The sequence below is a fragment of the Rhineura floridana genome, chromosome 13 (assembly GCF_030035675.1).
Source record: "Rhineura floridana isolate rRhiFlo1 chromosome 13, rRhiFlo1.hap2, whole genome shotgun sequence".
Taxonomy (NCBI): domain Eukaryota; kingdom Metazoa; phylum Chordata; class Lepidosauria; order Squamata; family Rhineuridae; genus Rhineura; species Rhineura floridana.
In genome coordinates, this window is record NC_084492.1 from 23,750,116 (window position 1) to 23,770,119 (window position 20,004).

General features: G+C 42.0%; 1 protein-coding gene across 3 annotated transcripts in view; it reads left to right on the plus strand.

The window, feature by feature from the left end:
* TSHZ3 (teashirt zinc finger homeobox 3) overlaps positions 1–20,004 on the plus strand; it is a 144,211-nt gene that overhangs the window by 16,865 nt on the left and 107,342 nt on the right. Inside the window, exon 1 of one of the 3 annotated variants that reach the window (XM_061593974.1) lies at positions 2,604–2,665. The exons of the other annotated variants lie outside the window; for them this stretch is intronic. The gene's annotated coding sequence lies outside the window, so the exon portion shown is untranslated. Of the gene's footprint in view, positions 1–2,603; positions 2,666–20,004 lie in introns of those variants that run through there. 3 annotated transcript variants of the gene reach the window in all.

Genomic DNA, 20,004 nt, shown 5'->3' on the forward strand with positions numbered 1-20,004 from the left:
GTAAATGTAATTGTTGCATTCTTCTTCTTTTTTTAAATTGTATTTTATAAATTCAGGGACTTTTGCCAAAAATGTTAAATGGGATATACATTTTCTAAAGAAACCATGATCAGTAAGCTAAAGGCAAATCTTGGTTACCGCTTACGGTTTGTTTAGAAAGAAAGCAGCCATGAGCGCGGGTCTGGACGTAAAGCAGCCATGAGCCTGGGTCTGGACATAATGTCAAGCCAGATTCTGACTTGTTTACCAGCAGCACAGTAGGAGCAGGGCAGAAGCACAACAGGGATATTTCAGCAATGTGCACCAGCACGCTGTGTGTTCATATTAAACGATAGTGTGTTTTTAACTATGGTTTGATGTGATGTGCAAACCAGTTGCTAGCAGATTTAATTCATTCTACAAATTTCGTGTCTTTTAGAGTCTAACTAGCCATGATGGTGGCACGATCTCTGGGTTAGGGTAATGGTTGTGTGGAACAGTTGTAAAGTGAGTGGAGGACTGGGTACTTTTCTCTCCACAATTCCTTTCTCCTTCTAAAAGGGCTTTTCCCCCACTCCCTGCTTTCAACAAATTTGGCGGTGTGACCTGTCTTTTAAAACATGGGTCGTGCTGTTGTCGCGTCTAGTTAGACCTATTTTACACATGATACTTAAAAGTGCTTTTGATCCTCTCTTCCACTGTTGGTATGCATGTGTGAAAGACAGAAACACAGTTTTAAAGCTGCTTGCATTTGGCTTTTGCATTGATGGGTGGTTGTGCAGGAAAGGAGACTGGCAAGCACATTTCAACCTGCCTAGGAACAGAAGTGTTCCATCCAACATGCATTTTCATCCCTTTGCCCACCCATTCCCTCCTTTTAAAGCCTGAAGGTTGTGCCACTGTGCTTGTTGCTTCTCTCAGCAACAACTCTGGTTTGCTGCAACAATTCTGGCTTTCTTTTGGGGAGTGGGGGAAACCCACCATGAGTTCAGCCTTGGAAAAGGAACATAGCAGCAATAGCATGAGTTGCCAGGATTCCCTGGCACCAAGGGTATTCTCATGTGCACATACACTGTTGAAAAAAAGGAAGTTTGAATCTGGCCATCTGTTTGTATGTACATCTATCTGTCTATCTGTCTATCTACAAATGGTCATGCCACTTTCTTCCATGCCTTTCCCATAATCATGTAGCTGGAAGCCTACTTCTGAGTTCTCCTCTGCCCCTCGCCCACCCATGTCCCTCCACATTCTCAATCCCCAAGCACTTTTAAGATTTGGTAGTTGATGGTTGGTGGTGATGGTTATGGTGATGGTTATTTAAAAGGCCACGTGAACATACCAGCACACAGAGCACAGATCAGTTTTTTTTTAAAAAAAGAGCAGCCGACAAGGCATCCCTGAGAAGAATTCTTGCCTTGTATACAAGACCGTTGTTCTGCTTGCGGACAGGGAGATGAGATGGCTGGCGGGCAGGTAATGCAGACAGATGCGATTGCACATCATACTCGGGGGTTGTATCTGAAGGCTAGTCACAAGCTCTCGCTGGAAGGTTGACAAGGTGGCATTTAGGCCAGGAACTGCATAACTTGTGAACTGAAGTTAGGGAAGTTTCCCAGGTGAGATGTAAGGCCGTTGCTTTGTGAGTGCCAAAGAAAGGATCAGATGCGTATGGACCTATCATTCAAGGCCCAACGCCAGAAGTGTAATGTTGTTTCCAAGGAAGCCTTGCAGAGAAGAAGGTGAAAAACTTCTAATATCCTTTCTCTTGCATAGTAGGTAATTGAAGGAACAAGCACCAATTTGCTGGAACAATTGTAAACACACCTTGATACAAATGGCATCATCGCCTTCTTCCTGATTAGAAAACTTTGCTATTAATAGACACCAAGTCCATTTCAGGTGTAATTGGGAAGGAGCTGAGAGCACTCATGGGAAGAAACCTTGTTTTGTTTTGTGTGGGTTTTTTTTTTTTGGTTCGCTTTTATTCTTATCCCTCTTTTTTCAGTTTTATAGCTGGAGACATGATTTATTGCAGCCATCCATCTTTGGGGCTCATCCATCACATCCTGGTTGCTAGGCAATCATGGCAGCAGCTGTTTGCTTTGAATCAGACAGAAAAGTTGTCAATCATCAAAGGCAGGTGAATAGCATTAGAAACACGCTATTGTCAGACGGAATAATTAATCAAAGAGAGAAAAGATAATTAAAAAGATATGACCCTTGCAAGTACTTGCTCTGGGTTGCCTGGAAAGAAAGAAAAAAAAAGACAGAAAGAAAGAAAGAAAAACTGCCTGGTCTTTTTCTCGACACTTAAGCAGCTGAGGGCTGATAAAATATGCACTCTGCAGCACATAGTTTTTAATTAATTGAAAAAGGTTCAACATTCAAAGACGACGACGGAGAAAAGTCTGATTATGAGCAGAAGTAATATTTATTGTTTGCCTGAAAGGCTTGACATGGACTTCTAACTTTCTGTCACATATCTCCCCTCTACTTGCACTAAGCTTCTTTCAGCTTTACTATCTTCACTAGCAGCGGGTGGAATGTGTGGGTAAGTCAGAGCAAGAAGGGGGTCTCCTGAAGCTTTCATGAAACTCTGGAGTTCTGGCTCAGCTTTTCAGTGCAGCTGCCCCCTCCCTTTCCCACTAGCAGCTATCTGAGTTATGTTAGCTCTCCCATCAAAAAGGTAAGCAAAGTAGGAGGAGAGGTCATGCGAGAGAGAGAGAGAGAGAGAGAGAGAGAGAAAGAAAAAATTCTGTTATAGTGCAATAGCTAAGAATGTTGGTCCCCAGTTGAACTTTCACCTGTGAACTCAGTAGCTGGCCTTTACAAAGCCATTAGCCTTTTTGCACATAACGCTAACCCATATTATATTAAGGTTTACTTAAACCACGGTTTAATGTGATGTGTAAATTCAGCACCTTAGCTATGCTTTATTAACTATGATTTGTTATGGTTTTGTTATTGGCTTACCGAACTGCACTATGATTTAACATTCCATGTGCGCTCAGCCCCTGGATCTGCAAAATAATAGTGGCTTACCTTGCAGGGCTGTTTTTGTATTTATTTAAAAAACATTTATTTAAAAAGCCCTGCCTCTTCAATAAAATATTTTCAAAGTGGCTGGCAGCAAGCGTTTAAAGCAACAGTTAAGAGATGTTAAACCAATCCCTAGCAGCAGTTCCTCAGGAACCAACTGAAAACTAATTTATAAAACTGTGGAAAGTGCTGGAAAACAAAATACTCTCTCTGTGTATATTATCCTTTCATCTAGAGATAGCTTATCAAGTTTGCTGCCGGGGAAACATATAAGAGAAGGATATTTCATAACTGAGGGGCCACTACCAAACAGTCACTATATATAGTAGCCACTGACTTCACTTCAGAAGGCATGGTTACTCACGCCCTCTGTTGAGGATCTTAGTACTAGGTAGGGTTCATACAAGCTGACATAAGGACAAGAATGGCAGTGCCATCCTTTGGCTGCTGATACCTGCCTGCTCTAAGCCCTAGTGCTTCAGTGCCTGGGTGTGGGGAAGCCCCATTTTTAATTCCCACAGTGCCCTTGATGTAACATCCGTCTGAGGTGTAGGAATTAAAATGGCATGTCCCCCACACCTAGCCAGGTTCTCACTGAATTGGAGCATTCCCGCTGATGCTTGCTTGCTATTTGCCAGGGAGAGCCTGCCAACCTAGTAGAGGATCCACTAAAGGGCACATTGCCAAGGACCCCTCAAACCCACCCTGGAGCTAAGGATGAGGGAGAAATCTGATTCACATTTCAAGCCCAATTCATCAAATTCATGGTTTCTGGAACAATATGAGAACCGAAACACAGCCATCCTTTGAAATTTGCACTTATTCGAATTTTGCAATGCGGTTCACCAACCAATCAATGTTTACAAAAATGCATAGATTAGGGGAAAGTATGCATAAGATGAATATATTAGTGAAAATAAATGTCAGGAATGCATTATATTAGGAGAAATTGTTTGCAAAAATGTGTCCATTACTCAAAGCCACATACAAAAATATGCTTATTAGGAAACATTTGCACTAAAATGCTAAATAATTTTCATGAGAATTTTTTCCCACAAATTGCTGCAGAAATGTGGAGAACCAAATTTAAGAATGGAAAAATGAGAGAATGGAAATTAACAGATCTGTCCATCCCTACCTGGAGCTGACCCTGTGTAAGGATTGTTGTGATAATGTATGAGAAGCTGTGTTCCAAGCACTCCATAAATATGAAGTATTAGAAACCTTATATTATTAATATCTTCCCTTTTAAGCTGGTGGAGTTCAAGAGTGTTTGGGGGGGTTGTCTTTGATTCCCTGCATTTTCAGTAGAGTTCAAAGGGCGGGGAAAGAAAAAAAATACATCTGGACTTGACTTCCAAAACTGCTGGTTTTGTATCCTAGACCTTAAGAACAGAGCAGCTAGGATGAGCTCCAACTGAAATATTTTTAGCAGGAATTGGCACCTTTGCTTTAAAAGAGAAAGGCTAATTGAGCTGTTGAATCGAGGATGATTTCTGGAACATGACAATAGAGGGAAAGAGGTAAATCTGAGCCTAAGGAGGAAACACAAAACTTGTGAAAACTTAAGCCATGCTGCAAGGGGCGGTGGCGGGGGGGGTATGATCCATTACTTACACAATGGCAAAAGATAGAAAGCTCAAAAATTGTGTTCTTGAGACCTGTGGAAATTATGCTTCATAGGTATATGGCTTGGCTAACTTACTTGAATCATGTGGAGCATTCTGAACTACTGGCACCATTTTCATTGCGTGTTGGCAACTGCAGTCATTTGTGATGGGTCTATACTCTGCATTAGGAGGTTAATAACAGAAGGATTTTTTTGTAAGCTATGGGACTGGTCTTCATGATCTTTGGGATCCTTCCAAACCTCTGAATGTATGAATAATTTTGTTGCCCCCTTCATTCTCCCCCCCTTTTCTGTCACTGACACTATACTTTTCTTCTAGAGCACATCTGCAAGGGAACAGGCTTAGTAAAATCTTAGGAAAGAAACACAGGTGAATCTTGGTAGACAGCAACATTTAATCAAGTTTTTTTTAAAAAAAGAACTTTTAACTGACAAAAGGTACTCCTGATTAATCACCCAGCATTTTTTTTAAAAAAAATCTGATTTTTTAAATACAAATGTTTACCAAAATTGTGGATTGCAGAAACCATCATAAGAGAGGCATTTCCCCTTTTCTCTGCCATATGAGGAAAAAGCCTCTTCCAACAGGATGTTTGCTATGGCAGGCCTGTGCATGTCTAAAAATAAAGTATGCTTTTTATTTTAGAAGTGCTGTTTTTACTCTTGTGCAAATTTATGCACATTTAATCAAACAGACAATTTGGGGGATTAATAAATTACCATTTCTTAATTGGGCGACAGCGTTAAATTTTAGGAGTCGAAGAACTGCAAGCACTATCCCTGTTTCCTACGCATCATGCTGGAATGATTTAATAGCAATTTCAAGTTATTTGTCTGTGTTGTGAGTTAGTTCCGGTGATTAAATGTTTTTATTCTCCCTTGCAAATTGTGCTCAAAGTAATAAAATAAAATAAAAAAATCACTGGTTGCCATCAGAATATGTTTTGTTAGATGAGTATCTGCCAGGAATAGATCATGAATTGTACTGAACATCATGTTGACCCCTGAGATCCCTTACAGTTGTGCCTCTCATTGTTCCATTAATACAGAAGAGTGTGTCAGTGTGTGTGAAACTTACTTTGTTGTCTGTGTTTATCAAGGACTCTCTTTGCTGAAGAGCCTAGAGCAGAGCCAAATGCATTGGATGGTTCTGACATGGTCTGCATTCATTGTGGCTTTAGCTGTAACACATAAATATGAAATCTCACCTGAACAAAGTACTCAGGGACACACTGAAGGCCCCACTTGCTCTTGGTACAAAGTTGCACCCATATTGCCAGCTGGAATTGCCAGCTGGACTTGCATCAGTTGGGGCTGAGCTACACCTGAAGAGAGTTGCCCCAACTCTCTTAGGGAGCAATCCAAACTCAAGATCCACCAGGATGAGTCTGGTTTGGAATAGGCAGATCTCTGGCTAAGCCTGGACTCAGGTGGTTGAAGTCCCCCATCCCAGCTCAGCCAGAGATACACTAGTATAAATCCCCCATTCTGGCTCAGCCAAAGCTGGCTCAGCCGAGACTGGGGTAAGTCCTGAAAAAGGAGCATTCTGGAAGTGTGGCGGAGTGGGATGGGGCAGGGGAGACTTACCTCTATTCCACATTCCTTTCAGCTTGGCCACATGACCTAGCAACCCAATGGAAGTTACAGTGGCAAAAAGGGTGGCATCAGTCAAACTCTATTTTAAAGCCATGTTTTCCCACTGCCAGGCTTGGGGGCCAGCTCAGCTGGTGGTAGCCCTGCTCATGAAAGGAATTTGGAACAGGGTAGTTCACTGTGGTTTAATTTAGGATGGTGTAAATTACACTGGCTTTCTACAGTTTGGATTACACTGTTAGCCTTTATATTTATATAGTGTTTTTCAAGTGTTGAAATTGCATCATATACATTATTTTGGGTATCCTTAACTGCCCTGAAGGGTAGTCAGTTTTATTGTACCCTTATTGCAAATGGAGTGGCTGAGGGTGAACAAATCGTTTTCCTAAACCTACCTAGCATGCTTGTGGCCATGGTGAGGTTATGCTTTTCTCAATGTATTTCACCATATTTCCATGCATCTTGTGACCTTTGATATCTGAATTTGGAAGGACAAACTTTTTTTTAAAAAAAGCAGTGCTATAAAAATAATAGTTGAAGAAGAAAAAAGTTTCTGCCGCACATTTCTATCAGAATGTCCCCCATTCCCCACTCCAATTTTGACATGGAAATGACGTATCAGAAAGGTAACCCCTATAAGAGCTGACAGCGTCTCAATGTTTGGTGGTGGCAAACAGGAGTTGTCATAAATTACTTTGCCTCAGCAAGATCCAAATTTTAAAAATGAAGGAGATTGTGGTTTCTGCTCCACGATGTTCTATGGAATTGTTTTGTTCCAAAAGAAAGGGCATCCGTTGTGGGACTGTGATGTTCCAGAACAAGAGTCAGTTTCATTTAAGAAAAGAAAAGAAGCATCCATTAAAATAACGGGTGACATCAGATCACTTGGTGGAAGACTCTGAGATTTGCAGACATTACTCAGAAGCTTACATATGTGCAACAGAATTGTGCGTAATATAATACTGTGCTAGGGATTAGACTTTGGAAGTGAGTGTGTAGCTAGCCTTACACAAAGCAAATAGTGATGTATTCGGCTCGGATTTGGAATGGAGGATGGAGAAGCTCACATTACATATATTCAGGCCTGTAAGCCTGTGCGGGGCCCAGGGCAAAAGCATAGTTGGGTCCCCCCCACATTCTCTCTTTCAAACCTCCCGCCTAGAATAAGCCGGCAAGCGCTGCCTGTAAACGCGCTGCACAGCTGATGAGTGGGTGGCAGGCAGCACAGGGAAGCCACTCAGGCAGGGGATTCAAACCTCCCGCCTAAAATTAGCTAGCTAGGTGCCGCACGCACACCCGCTTCACAGCTGATGAGCGGAGAGGGGAAAAAACGCTCAGGCATGCAGCCAAAGAGTGGGAGATTCCCCAAGAGCGGGAAGCGGCTGATGAGACTGCATGGCTGAAGAGAAAAAACCCTGCCACAGCCCAGCTTCTCATTGCCAAGCGTGGCCCCCCCAAAGTGTGGGGCCCGGGGCAACTGCCCCGCTTCCCGGTGCCTAGGGGCAGCTCTGCATATATTACATATATATATTATATTGCAGCTACTGGGACTACAGCTAGAAGTCCAATGTTGGCAGTTCAATGGAGGGGAGAGGGACTTCTTAGCTCTTTCCCTATGTGCCATTCCCTCCTCCCTCTCAATTGCTTTTACTCCCACTGGGTGGGAGAAGAGATGCTATGGACATGGTAATATTCAATGCTAGTCCTATTCAGAGTAAAGCCATTAAAGTTAAAAGACAGTGGGTCTACTCACTGAAGCCAATGTAGCCAATGGGCCATTGTAACCCAACTCAGAGTAGACCCGTTGAAGTTAATGAACCTTACTAATGGTGGGATTCAAGTAGGACTTAATTGAATACAACCTATGTTCAGTGGCTTTACCCTGAGCCGAACTAGTGTTGGATACAATCTTTTGTTGCAGATACTATGTTTCTTATGAGTTTTGTTTTATCTAGCTTTCCCCCTAATAAAACCTGCTATGCCATTTATAGAAATCATTTTTTAAAATAATAATAATCTTAAACTTATGTTACGTTGGCTTCTTATAGTTAGGATTGCTCTGTTAGACTGCAATCCTCTAAATGCTTACATAGGTGTAAGATATTCAATACTGAATTCAATAGGACTTACTTTAAGTAGACATACATAGTATTTCACTGTTAATTGGTTTAACTGGATATTTCATATGGTTTGTATTTTACTTTACAAGTCATCAGGAAGTTATTGATATAAATATTATTGTTAATAACTTAAGTTAAAAATGGGTGCATTTACTAGAGAGCCAATGTGGTGTAGTGGTTAAGGTGCTGGACTACAACCTGGGAAACCAGGGTTTGAATCCTCACACAGCTGTGAAGCTCACTGGGTGACCTCGGGCCAGTCACTGCCTCTCAGCCTCAGAGGGAGGCAATGGTAAACCCCCTCTGAATACCACTTACCATGAAATCCCTATTCACAGGGTCGCCATAAGTCGGAAATGACTTGAAGGCAGTCCATTTCCATTTTTACTAGACTGAAGATTCCATCCAATCAGTTTAGTACTCTTGCAATTGCTTAACTGTTCAGACCCATAAGAGGGTGTGATGGTCACCAACTTGGATTGCTTTAAAAGGGGATTAGACAAATCCCCAGAAGATAGAATGATTAGTAGCTAATAGCCATGAGACTGTGTTCTACTTCCACTGCTGGAGGCAGTGTGTCTCTGAATACCAGATGCTGGGTATCACATGTGGGGTGAGCACTGTGGCACTCAGGTGCTACTTGCAGGCTTGGCCCCTGTGATAACAGGATGCTGGACTACACGGGCCACCAGCCAGAACCAGGGAGTCTCTTCTTAACCTAACAATTTGAAATAGCTTTCTGAAGTAGTTAATCACCCCTACTTACTGGACAGATAGAGTGACCAAGTTAGAAAGCAGCCCCCCTCCCCACTTCATTGCCACAGTTCTGAAAATGGGGGCTCGGGTCATCTGCAGGATAGTGGCATCCCTAGATAATTTGGAGATCCAAGTCAGCCTTTGGGGTCCAAGTACTTATGTAGTTCAGCTGTGCAAATGGGGTTCTCTTGAGCACTGTACAGATGTGCTAGATCTAAGTACAATGCATGCATGGAGGAGGGGGGCAGATTCATGGCTGCAAGGTTTGCCACCCACTCCATGCATTCATCATACCTTGTGGACAGAGCCTATGCATGCACTCCCCATGTGTGTACAGAATCCAGGACCTGTAACAATGGAGGGATCTGGATATGTGTCCAAAAACCTACTTTTTACACAAGGCACGATGAATGTCAAAAGGTTAGGGATGGGACCTGCTTATGTGGGAAGACTGCCTCAGTTAATAAATAAGACTCTTGGGACAAATAAGAGGACCTAATGGTGTAAATGCAGTTCTTTCTTTGTGGGGCAGAGCCATGAGGATATAGGAGCATAGGAAGCTGCCTTATCCTAGGGAAGACCACTGGTCCCTCTAGCTCAATATTGTCTACAATGGCTGGCAGAGGCTCTGCTGGGTCTCTCCCAGCCATACGTAGAGATGTTGGGGACTGAACCTGGAATGTTTGTGCATCCAAAACATGTACTCCATCACCAAGCCATGGCCCTTCCCCGAAGTGCAGAACCCATTCAGCAAATGTCATCAACTCCTTTGCATTTGTGTGGTTGTCTGCAGAAAAGGAACCTTTTCACCAGCAGGTGCTTGCATATAAACCTTGACGCATTTAAGATGCCCAATCACACTGGTGTCTGGATCACATGGAAGCTCACATGCGTAGGCCTCTTTACTGCAAGTAACAATGTTATTGCATGGATAACTTGAGGCAGGGCCAGTTGGCATGCCCTGTGCCCAAATGGGGCTAGGAGTGCGGCCCCACTCCCCAAGAAACTGTGTGCTGTCCCTTTCAGCCTGTGGACCTCACACCTTGTACTTCAGTTTTAGAACATCTGCACTGGACCACTATCAGCAATTTCTATTAGTCTGGGTTGCTTTTGGTGCAAATTAGCTTCTGCTTATAGGAACAAAGGTGAATTTTTATTCCTGTTCCAGTCACTCTCTTGAGTTGCTGATTATTGCAATCTAGCAAGCCCTTGAGAAATGGTAAAATAACAATTCCCATTCTCAGTGCACATTTTGCATATTGGAAAAAAATGAGGTCTCCAGATGGAGACTGAAAATGATGGTACCTTGTTTTGTGTACAAGAACACACACACCTTTTTGCAGAGCAAACCAGAGGATGAACGTTTAAGGGAAATACTACATGGGTCTAATGCAGCCTTTCCCAACTGGTATGCCCCCAGATGTTGTTGGACCACAACTCCCATCAGCCTCAGCCATTGGCAATGCTGGCTGAGGCTGATGGGAGTTGTGGTCCAACAACATCTGGAGGCACACTGGCTGGGAAAGGCTGGTCTAATGTGTCAGAATGCAGAAGATTAAAAGGGAGAAACAGCAAGCACAGTAGTGAGAGTGAGGCTGCATAATCCAATGTAGATGTGACTGTTAACAGCTGTGTTGGGGTTTGCTACCAGCAACTGTATTGTGAAGAGGTGCAGTAGCTCTAAGCTTTGGAGCTTACTTTCCCCTCTTTGCATCTCAATATAAACATTTTTTGTATGCAGTTTTGGCGAATATACAAAATTCTGCCAAGCAATTTTCCCTAATATAAAGTATGTTTGTGTATTATTTTCATGAACATGTGCATCTGTAGGCACTCTTTAGTACATGCATGTTTGCACACATGACTTGGCTGGAGAATGGCAATGCAAAATTCAGAGAAGTGTACATTTCGAAGGATGCCTGTTTTTCAGTTTGTGTACATTAAGTAGATTCACTTTTACATATGACCCAAATTAAATATCTCCACCATGCATGCTACCTCTTGCAGTCCTCGCCCAACCAGCCCACAATGTTTGCGCTCTGCCTTACCTCACAAGACTGTCTCAAAAACCGGTAAGACTAAACAAGAGCCTTGTCTGACATCCTGAAATCACTTCATTTTCTTCAGTCAAGAGTCCAGAGTTGCAACCAATATCCTACTTAAGGAGCGTTGGACTTGGAAGTCCTCTGGCTAGTGGTAGCTGTAGTCCAGGAGTGGGGAACCTTTGCCTCTTCAGAAGCTGCTGAATAACTCATATCACCCCTGGCCTTTGGCTATGCTTCCTGGGGTTAATGGGCATTGTAGTTCAGCAACATCTGGTGTGCCAAAGGGTACCCACACCAACCTTAAACAGAATCCCTCCAGTTTCTGAGGCCCTATTTATGTTACCTGAAGTTGACATGGTTATTGTTGCCTTCATGGTTATCTCAGGAGCAACTATCCTTGCCCTAAGCACCACTACATTCATCCTTTGAAGCAATCCTTCCCACACCATATGAAATCAGGTGGGGTTCTGTGTGACATGAGCGAGAATGCCTTTTTGGTCACGGCATCTCACTGATGTAATGCCTTTCCTAGAGAGCCTTGCTTGATACCAGCTTTGATGCCCAAGCAAAGATGTTTCTGTTTGCCCAGGCCTTCAGTGTGGACCAGCAGATCAAATAGTTTTTATTTGTGCATTCTCATTTAATTTTTATGCTGCTGTTCTGCCTTCTGTTCATTTTATCTTATTTATTACTATTGTGTTGTATATTGTTCTGATATATTTACTAATTAAGTTAGGTGGACTAAAAATCTTTAAATCAATAAACCTTGGGAGTAACGTTTACATCTTCCGCCCGTGAGCTGAGGGCAGATTTTTGCAATTATGTACCATGCTAATGTTACAAAACCTATTAGAAGGTATCTTGATAGAATAATGAATAGTCATGTGATCCACCCTAAATATGTGGATGAAAGAGACCTTACCTGGAACAGTGTGGGGACATCCACAGAGGTAGCAGTAATCTCACCACTTTAGACAAAATGTAAACAAAGTCTGAAAAATGCTTATTGCATTCTAAAACTTAACATGTGTGAAGGCAAGAATATGCAAAAGTCTCAGTGTGGGGGTCAGAGAATATTCATGAAAATATGACCACGTGATGGTCAGAAAATGTCACGATTTCTCTACCTTCAACAAATGTTATTTATTTATTATTACATTTATATCTCACCTTCCCTTCAAGAAGCTGAAGGTGGAGTGCACGGTTTTCTCCTGTCCCATTTTATTGTCACAACAACCCACTGAGGTAGTGTAGGTTGAGAAATGGTGACTGGCCCCCAACTCATCTATGGGAATATATCCCCATGTCTCCTAGATTGTAGTACAATAGTCTAACCATTATACCATACTGCTGCTTGTGTGCATTCATGCACACATGCATAGCTATGTTGAACTCTAAAAAGAAAGAATACTTCTGTGGAAACAAGTCCCATTACTTCCCAAAACCTGCCAAGTAATGAGTGATATTTTCTTTAGGAAAAAGTCCTCAGTCCTTTCACCATAAATAAGAACACAAAGTTCCAAAAGGACAACTTTGGTTTGCAATTTATTTTAATGCTAGGTAGTGCTTAATCATAAAGACCAGACTGAGTGTTTGAGTCATACAAGCTGGGTTGTGCACACAGAAGAACACGGATGTGCTGCAAAAAGTACACGGATTTGCTTTTTTCCTCTTCATTACAGATGACTTCATAGGCCTTTCCTCCTGTTTTATGCCATCTCAATACGAAATGCAGCCATGTTCTTAGGTTTCAAAATTACTGGCTTACTTTATATCCAAAATTCATATGCATAGAAGAATAACGCTATCCCCATTTCCATAGAATGCAGCAGTTGCATTCATTAAACAGTACAGATAGAAACTCTTTTATTGCACTTCAGCCTACAAATAAAGGATTTGCATGATATGCTACATGATATATTTCACTGGTTTGTTAATTTTTTGAAAAGGAGTACTCATATATTATGGGCTCAATTCATTCACACTGCTCATCTTGGAAAATGTTTTCTTCTTCTGCACGTAAGCATGCAGGAAACACGGCAGGATATTTGGAAGATGTGTGAGGTCTCTTTCTGCCACTTATTTTTCCTTCCAGCTCACCTTGTCTATCTTTGACTTGCAAGTAGTGATAGAAGGATATGACAATTTTGATTTTTTCAGTTTCCCATTTTCCCCCTCAATCTTAAATTCAGTTCTTCACATCTCTGCAGCAATTTGCGATTCTTTTTTTAAAAATTCTTCATGAAAATTCGTTAGCATTTTAGTCCAAATTTCTCCTAACACAGACATTTTTTGCATGCAGTTTTGACTAATGTACACATTTTTGCAAGCAGTTTCTCCTAATGTAATACATTTGTGTATGTTATTTTTACTCATATATTCATTTTTATGTACACTTTCCCTAATAAATGGATTTTTGTAAACATCCTTTGGGAGGAGAAGTGCATCAAAAAGTTCGGATAAGTGCACGTCTTGAAAGATGGCTGTGTTTTGATTCTCATATTGTTTTGAAAAGTATGAATTTGATAGATTCGGCTTGAACCGGGAACTGAACAGAATTTTCCCCCCAACCCTACTTGTAAGACAAAAACCTGCACTACTGCCTTTTGTACATACCCAGACTAGTAAACCTCCTCTTTGGCTCGGAACTAGCAAACCTAGCAATTACAATCCTTTGGATGAGAAGAGGGAATTCTCATTGATCTTTTCAGAGTTACTCTTGCGCTACACAGTTGCCTTGACTGATTAAGGGGCCTTCTGGTGATGATTCTGCAAAATCATAATAGGTTGTATGTCAATTATACTTAGAGTAGACCCATTGAAATTAATGAACATGTCTAACTTAGATCCATTGATTTCATTGGGTTTTCTTTAAGAAGGGCCATAACTAAATGGTAAAGCAACTGCTTTGATGAGGAAGGCCCCAGGTTCAATCCTTGGCTTCCCCAGGTAAAGCTAGGAGAGAACCCTGTCTGAAATCCTGGAGCGCTGCTGACAGTTAGCACAGGGGATATTGACCTCAATTGGCCAAAAGTCCGGCTCTTTATAAGGAAGCTTCTTATGCACCTAATTGGATACAGCCCAATTTATTTATCTGCAAAATAAAGATAATACACTATCTATTATTAGATGGCTACAAAATCTAGAATCAATTTCTCTCCACTTGGCTATTCAAATGCTAATTTTATCACTGGGCTCCTGCTGGGAGGAAGGGCGGGATATAAATCAAATAATAAATAAATAAAATTTCATACCGTAACCAGCAGCATACTACTGAGGTGCTGTCTTTTTAAGAATAAACAAAGCAACACTTTTGTTCAGGTTTATTAGCTTAATTTGTATTGAGCTAATGTAGATGATAAGCTTACGTCGTCAAAGTTTTTAGAGATGCATTTATGGTGATCATAACTGTGTAAAATGTTCAAGTGGAAGGAATTATCATGCTTAACAAGCCCATGTTTGTAAATGACAGCATTGTGCAAACTTGACCACTTAAGATCCAATAGAAATATTGTGTTCCTTAGCATCAGAGGTCTATTAGCAACAAATTGTGTTGGTGTATACCGAAGTTAGTGGGGTTATTGCACAGTAAAGAGTAAAATGATCTGTTCCTTTCTATTTCATATAACATCCATCTATTATGTGATAAATATATCCTAAAATGTGGTTTATTTATTTATTTTTGCTTTTCTCTTGCAAGAGTACTTTATTCAGTATATCAGAATCTTATTTTACTGTTGGAAACCGAATTAATAGTTGGTTTTGAAATGTTGGTAAAGGAAATATAGAATGTTTATACATTCCACAAGTGTGAAAATGGATTAGGTTACAGTGAAATTCAGTAAATTGCCATGCAATGTGTTTGGGTCCTATATCCTACAGAGTACCTTAACAATCAGCTGCCAGCCATATCATAAATACTACATGTAATAATAAAAAGTTTATAACTATTCTATTGCCACCTCATACCTTCTCAGTGTAAACTGAAAGTGCACTTCTATCAGGCAGTGCTTAGACCAGCCTTTCCCAACCGGTGTGCCTCCAGATGTTGTTGGACCACAACTCCCATCAGCCTCAGCCAGCATTGCCAATGGTCAGGAAAGATAGGAGTTGTGGTCCAACAACATCTGGAGGCACACTGGTTGGCAAAGGCTGGGTTAGACCAAAGCATCAGTACATGGCATCACATGGAGATAATTTTCAGTGCAATCAGTGGTTCTATAAATTCCTCCTTCAATGCTCGTATAAAACATATCCTTGGATTTCTAATGAAAAATGATAGAGGACATGATCCTCTCAAGGGAATGTACTTCTCTTCCATTGATTTCAGAGGAGGAAATAAACATGTGCTTCAGTCTCACTTATTTTCAAATCAACAGAAACATAAATCACTCAGATTTGGTTGGATTGCATCCCTAACTTTAATATATATATATTATACCATATACCAGTGGTTCCCAAACTATTTTCCCCCCATGGAGTACTTGAAAATTGCTCACGGTCTTGGGAGACCAATTGAATGATTTTTTCCCCTGCATGTTGTAGAAATCATAATGCAGTGTGCTAGATAGTGTATGGCTTTTAATTTTGTCTATATTGCTTCTCATATTTTTACATTGTATTTTATTGTATCACAATTTGCACTCCATTGTAATACAATGAAATATGAAATAAGAAACAAAAGAAATACAAGTTAAAATCAATATAAGCATTTAATGTGTACGTGCCATGGACTACCTGAATGAAGCTCGTGGACCACTGGTGGTCTACAGACCACAGTTGGGGAACCCCTGTCTTACCCTTTATTCCACACTGAACACTTCTCTCCCCACCCCCTGGAGTGCTGATAGTTAAGAATGCAATGTTACACCCAGTGGTGTAGTCGTCCAGGGTCTCAGGGGGTCTTAGACGCCTTACTTTTTTGTGAGTAGGGTCCCAGCAGGGTCCGTATGTCTCTAGCATCCTATGAGCCAATCAGCATGAAAGGGGAGTCTGTTAGCCACAGAGAAGAGTCGTCTAACATGCTTCTTTGTCCTTTCCTGCTGACTGAAGCTAATCGGAGGGAAAAGAGGTGAGTCAGTCACTGAAAAGACACTTTTCAGTAGCTAACACCTCTCCCCTTTCGTGCTTATTGTCTCCTAGGGATGTCTGTTATTGTGGGAGAAGGCATTAACAAGGGTCTCATTCTTAACCCAGCAGCAAAAAAAAGGGGAGGGGTGTGGCTGTGACTATCATGAAGGGATCCTGCACTTTTGAATTTGCCAATACATTACTGGTTACGCTGCTTAGAAATGCAAATGATTGAGCAGTATGTTGAATCATAGACTAGTAGAGTTGGAAGGGGCCTAGCAGGCCGTTGAGTCCAACCCCCTGCTCAGTGCAGGAATCCAGGTTAGAGCATACCCAACATATGGCTGTCCAGCTGCCTCTTGATTAGCTCCAGTGTTTAAATGTCTTAATTGAATAAATAACATAAATCTAGTCAGGGCTGGCGCCAAAGGGTGGCCAAGTTGGGCCTTGACTGAGGGCCCTTGTGGCCCAGAGGGCCCCCTGAAAGGCCCCTCATATGGGTGGGAGAGTAGTGTTCCCCTGCTGCGGATTGCCCATTTGCTCACTCCACTTACCTCTCCTGTCTTTTTCATCTGTGCATGCTGGGCTTCCATCAACCAAGATGGCAGTGCAGGCTTCTTTAAGGGGCTAATGCCCCTACATGTAGTGTACCGCACATGCATGCCATCAACCAAGATGGTGGTGGGAACATCAGCCCCTTAGAGAAGCTTCCGTCGCCATCTTGGTTGATGGTAGCCCTGCGTAAGCAGTGTGTACAGCAGTAGGAGACGGGAGAGGTAGGTGGAACAGGCAGGAGCTGCGCACCCAGGCAGGCTGGTGCCCAAGGGCCTAGTAATGCCTGGTGCCGGCCCTGAATATAGTTAACCCTGCTGGATCAAACCAGAGGCCTGTTTGTTCCAGCATTGTGTTCTCACAATGGCCACTGAGATGCCAATAGGAAGCCCTGAAGCAGGCATGAGCTCAGTAGCTTTGGCTTGCTGATGTTCCAACAACTGCTTCTGATATTGGCGGTAGTGCATAGCCATCATAACGAATAGCTATTGAGAGCCTCATTCTCCACAAATTTGACTAATCCCCTTTTAAAACCATCCACCTTGGCAGCAGTCTTCATAGTTTAGCCATACACTATGTGGAGAAGTACTTTTGGTCTGTCCTGATTTTTTACCACTTCCCCTTACTCACCTTTTCTCAAAACTAAAGCACTCTGTATGCTATAACTTTTCCTCAAAGGGAAATTGCTCTACCTCCCCAATAATTTGTGTGGTGTGATGGTTAGAGTGTTGGAGTAGGACCTGGGAGACCAGGGTTCAAATCCCTACTCAGCCATGAAGCTCACTGGGTGACATTGGGCCAGTCACTGCCTCTCAGCCTGACCTACCTCACAGGGTTGTTGTGAGGATCAAAGGGAGAGGTGGGAGGACCATGTGTACCATCTTGAGCTCCTTGGAGGAAAGGTGGGATATAAATGCAATAATAAACATTTTGGTTGACCTTTTCTGCAAATTCTTTTAAAATGAGCAGACCTTCCTATAAAATCTTGCTGGATATGTTCACAACTAGAGTAACTTGGGAAGGGCGATAGCTCAGTGGTAGAGCAAGCAAACTGGCCGAGGTTCAATCCATGGCTTCTCTGGACACAACTGCCAAAGGCTGCTTGTGTAAATCCTGGACAGTTGCTGACAGTCGGTGTAGGTAGCACTGAGCTTGATAGACCAGTTGTCTGGCTCAACATACAGCAGCTCCATATTTGCATTTTAGATACCAAATAATGTAGTGGTTCCCAAATTCTCCCCCATCCCCAGACCACACTTGCTGAGGGGCTCAGTGAGCCACTTAAATATTTTTCTGCCTGTTGTAGCAATTGTAGTGCATGGTGCTAGTTATCTTTAATTGCATTTGTATCACTTCTTTTATTTCTTATTTGTACTACAGTTTGAATTCCATAGAATTCAAATTGTAAACGTTCTTCGCTGATGCACCATGAGCCACCCGAATGAAGCTTGCGGCCCATAGGCCACAGCTTGAGAACCCCCAATATTATGTATTAAATGTACTGATGAAGATAACGTGAAGCAAGTTTTGATTTCCCTAAACTATTTTCCTTTTAGATCTCTACTATTTGCAGATGTTATTTTTGGAAGAAGAATCTTTTCTGGGGTGGGATTTCTTTTCTTCTCTTTTCATTTTTTTTAAAAAATGGTGATGGCACGGTTGTTTTAAGATGAAATAAAAGCAAAGACAGGGCATCAGTTTCAAGCTGCCCCTTGAAGTTCCGAGTCAACATTTTCAGCCATACTGCACTGTGTATTATTGTTATCATGATTGCCTTTTGCTGCTTGTATGTATGTAAATGAGATTTAAAAATAAGATAAAGGCAGACATGAAAATATTAGTGACAAAACCAGAAAAAAGATGAATAAGCTATTAGGAGTGATAAAACATAAAACAGAGGCTCTTTTTAATTTGACAGTGAACCAACTCAAAAATGGCATGACATAAGAATATTATTAACCAGTCTCTCCCTATCCCCCTTAAGCTGTGTTTTATCTAGACCTTTTAAAAATAGTAACTAAGGCTTGTCGGCAATTTCATGATCAAACTTAGGGAACTTCTCTTTGTTTATTGTTACATTTATATCCCACCTTTCCTCCAAGGAGCTCAAGGTGCTATGCACCGTTCTCTTCCATCTCCATTTTATCATCACAACAACCCTGTGTGGTAGATTAGGCTGAGAGACTGTGTCTGGCCCAAGTTCAACCAGCTAGCTCCACGGCTGAGTGGGGATTTGAACCTTGTTCTCCCAGGTTCTAATGCAGCACTCTAACCACTATATCACCCTGACTCTCATTGTTCGATTTAGCACCATAGTTCTTTTGTATTTAATACATGATGTAGACTTCTTTAGCCCAGGTTACAAGAGCAAGTGTGCATTGAAAAGTCCGAGCCCTGTGGAGAGATTAATGCACACCCACTTAGTTACTATTTAATATTTCTCTGTTCTTCTTACTTCTCTCTTAGGCCTCTAGAGGGCAGTATATTCACTTTCCTCCATTGTTTATCTTTGGGGCCTGGGCAGTTCTATGCGTGTCTTGTCAGAATTTCTACAGCAGTAGCTACCTGCACCGTTACCATATCTGTGGATGACTCAACGAGGGGGCGAGGTTAGGGTCGATGCTGAGAAAACTGGGGACTTTTTTTCACCCAAGCAGTGGTGCAGTTAGGTAACACTTAGGTTCATGATCTTATAGGTGGTGACTCTTTAGATGGCAATGTGTATGATTTCACTCGCTGCAAAATGTGGTAAGCCAGTCCTGCTGAGTTTTGGGACCATTCTGCTGAATGGGGCCCCTAGATCATCCGCCCCACAAAATCCTTTCCTGATGGCATTGCTGCTTCCAGTGAAGGCACCACATTGGTCTTGGTTTCCCCTTAGTCTTAACTAGGCTGACTCTGAACCATCTTCATTTCTCTGCTGGGACAGCAAACAGGTGTATTTTTGCATGCTTTCAGCACAAACCTCTTAGTGAACCTGGATAGCTTGAAAGGAGGGTTAGACAAATGCCTGGAGGATAACTATCAAAGGCCATAATGGCTATGCTCTGCCTCCACAGTTGAAGGCAATATGCTTCTGAATGCCAGTTGCTGGAAACTCTCTGGGGGTGGGGATTGTGCTCAGGTCCTGTTTGTGAGCTTCCCATTGCATCACCTGGTTGGCCACTGTGAGAACAGAAAGCTGGAGTTAGATGGGCCACTGGCCTGATCCAGCAGGCTC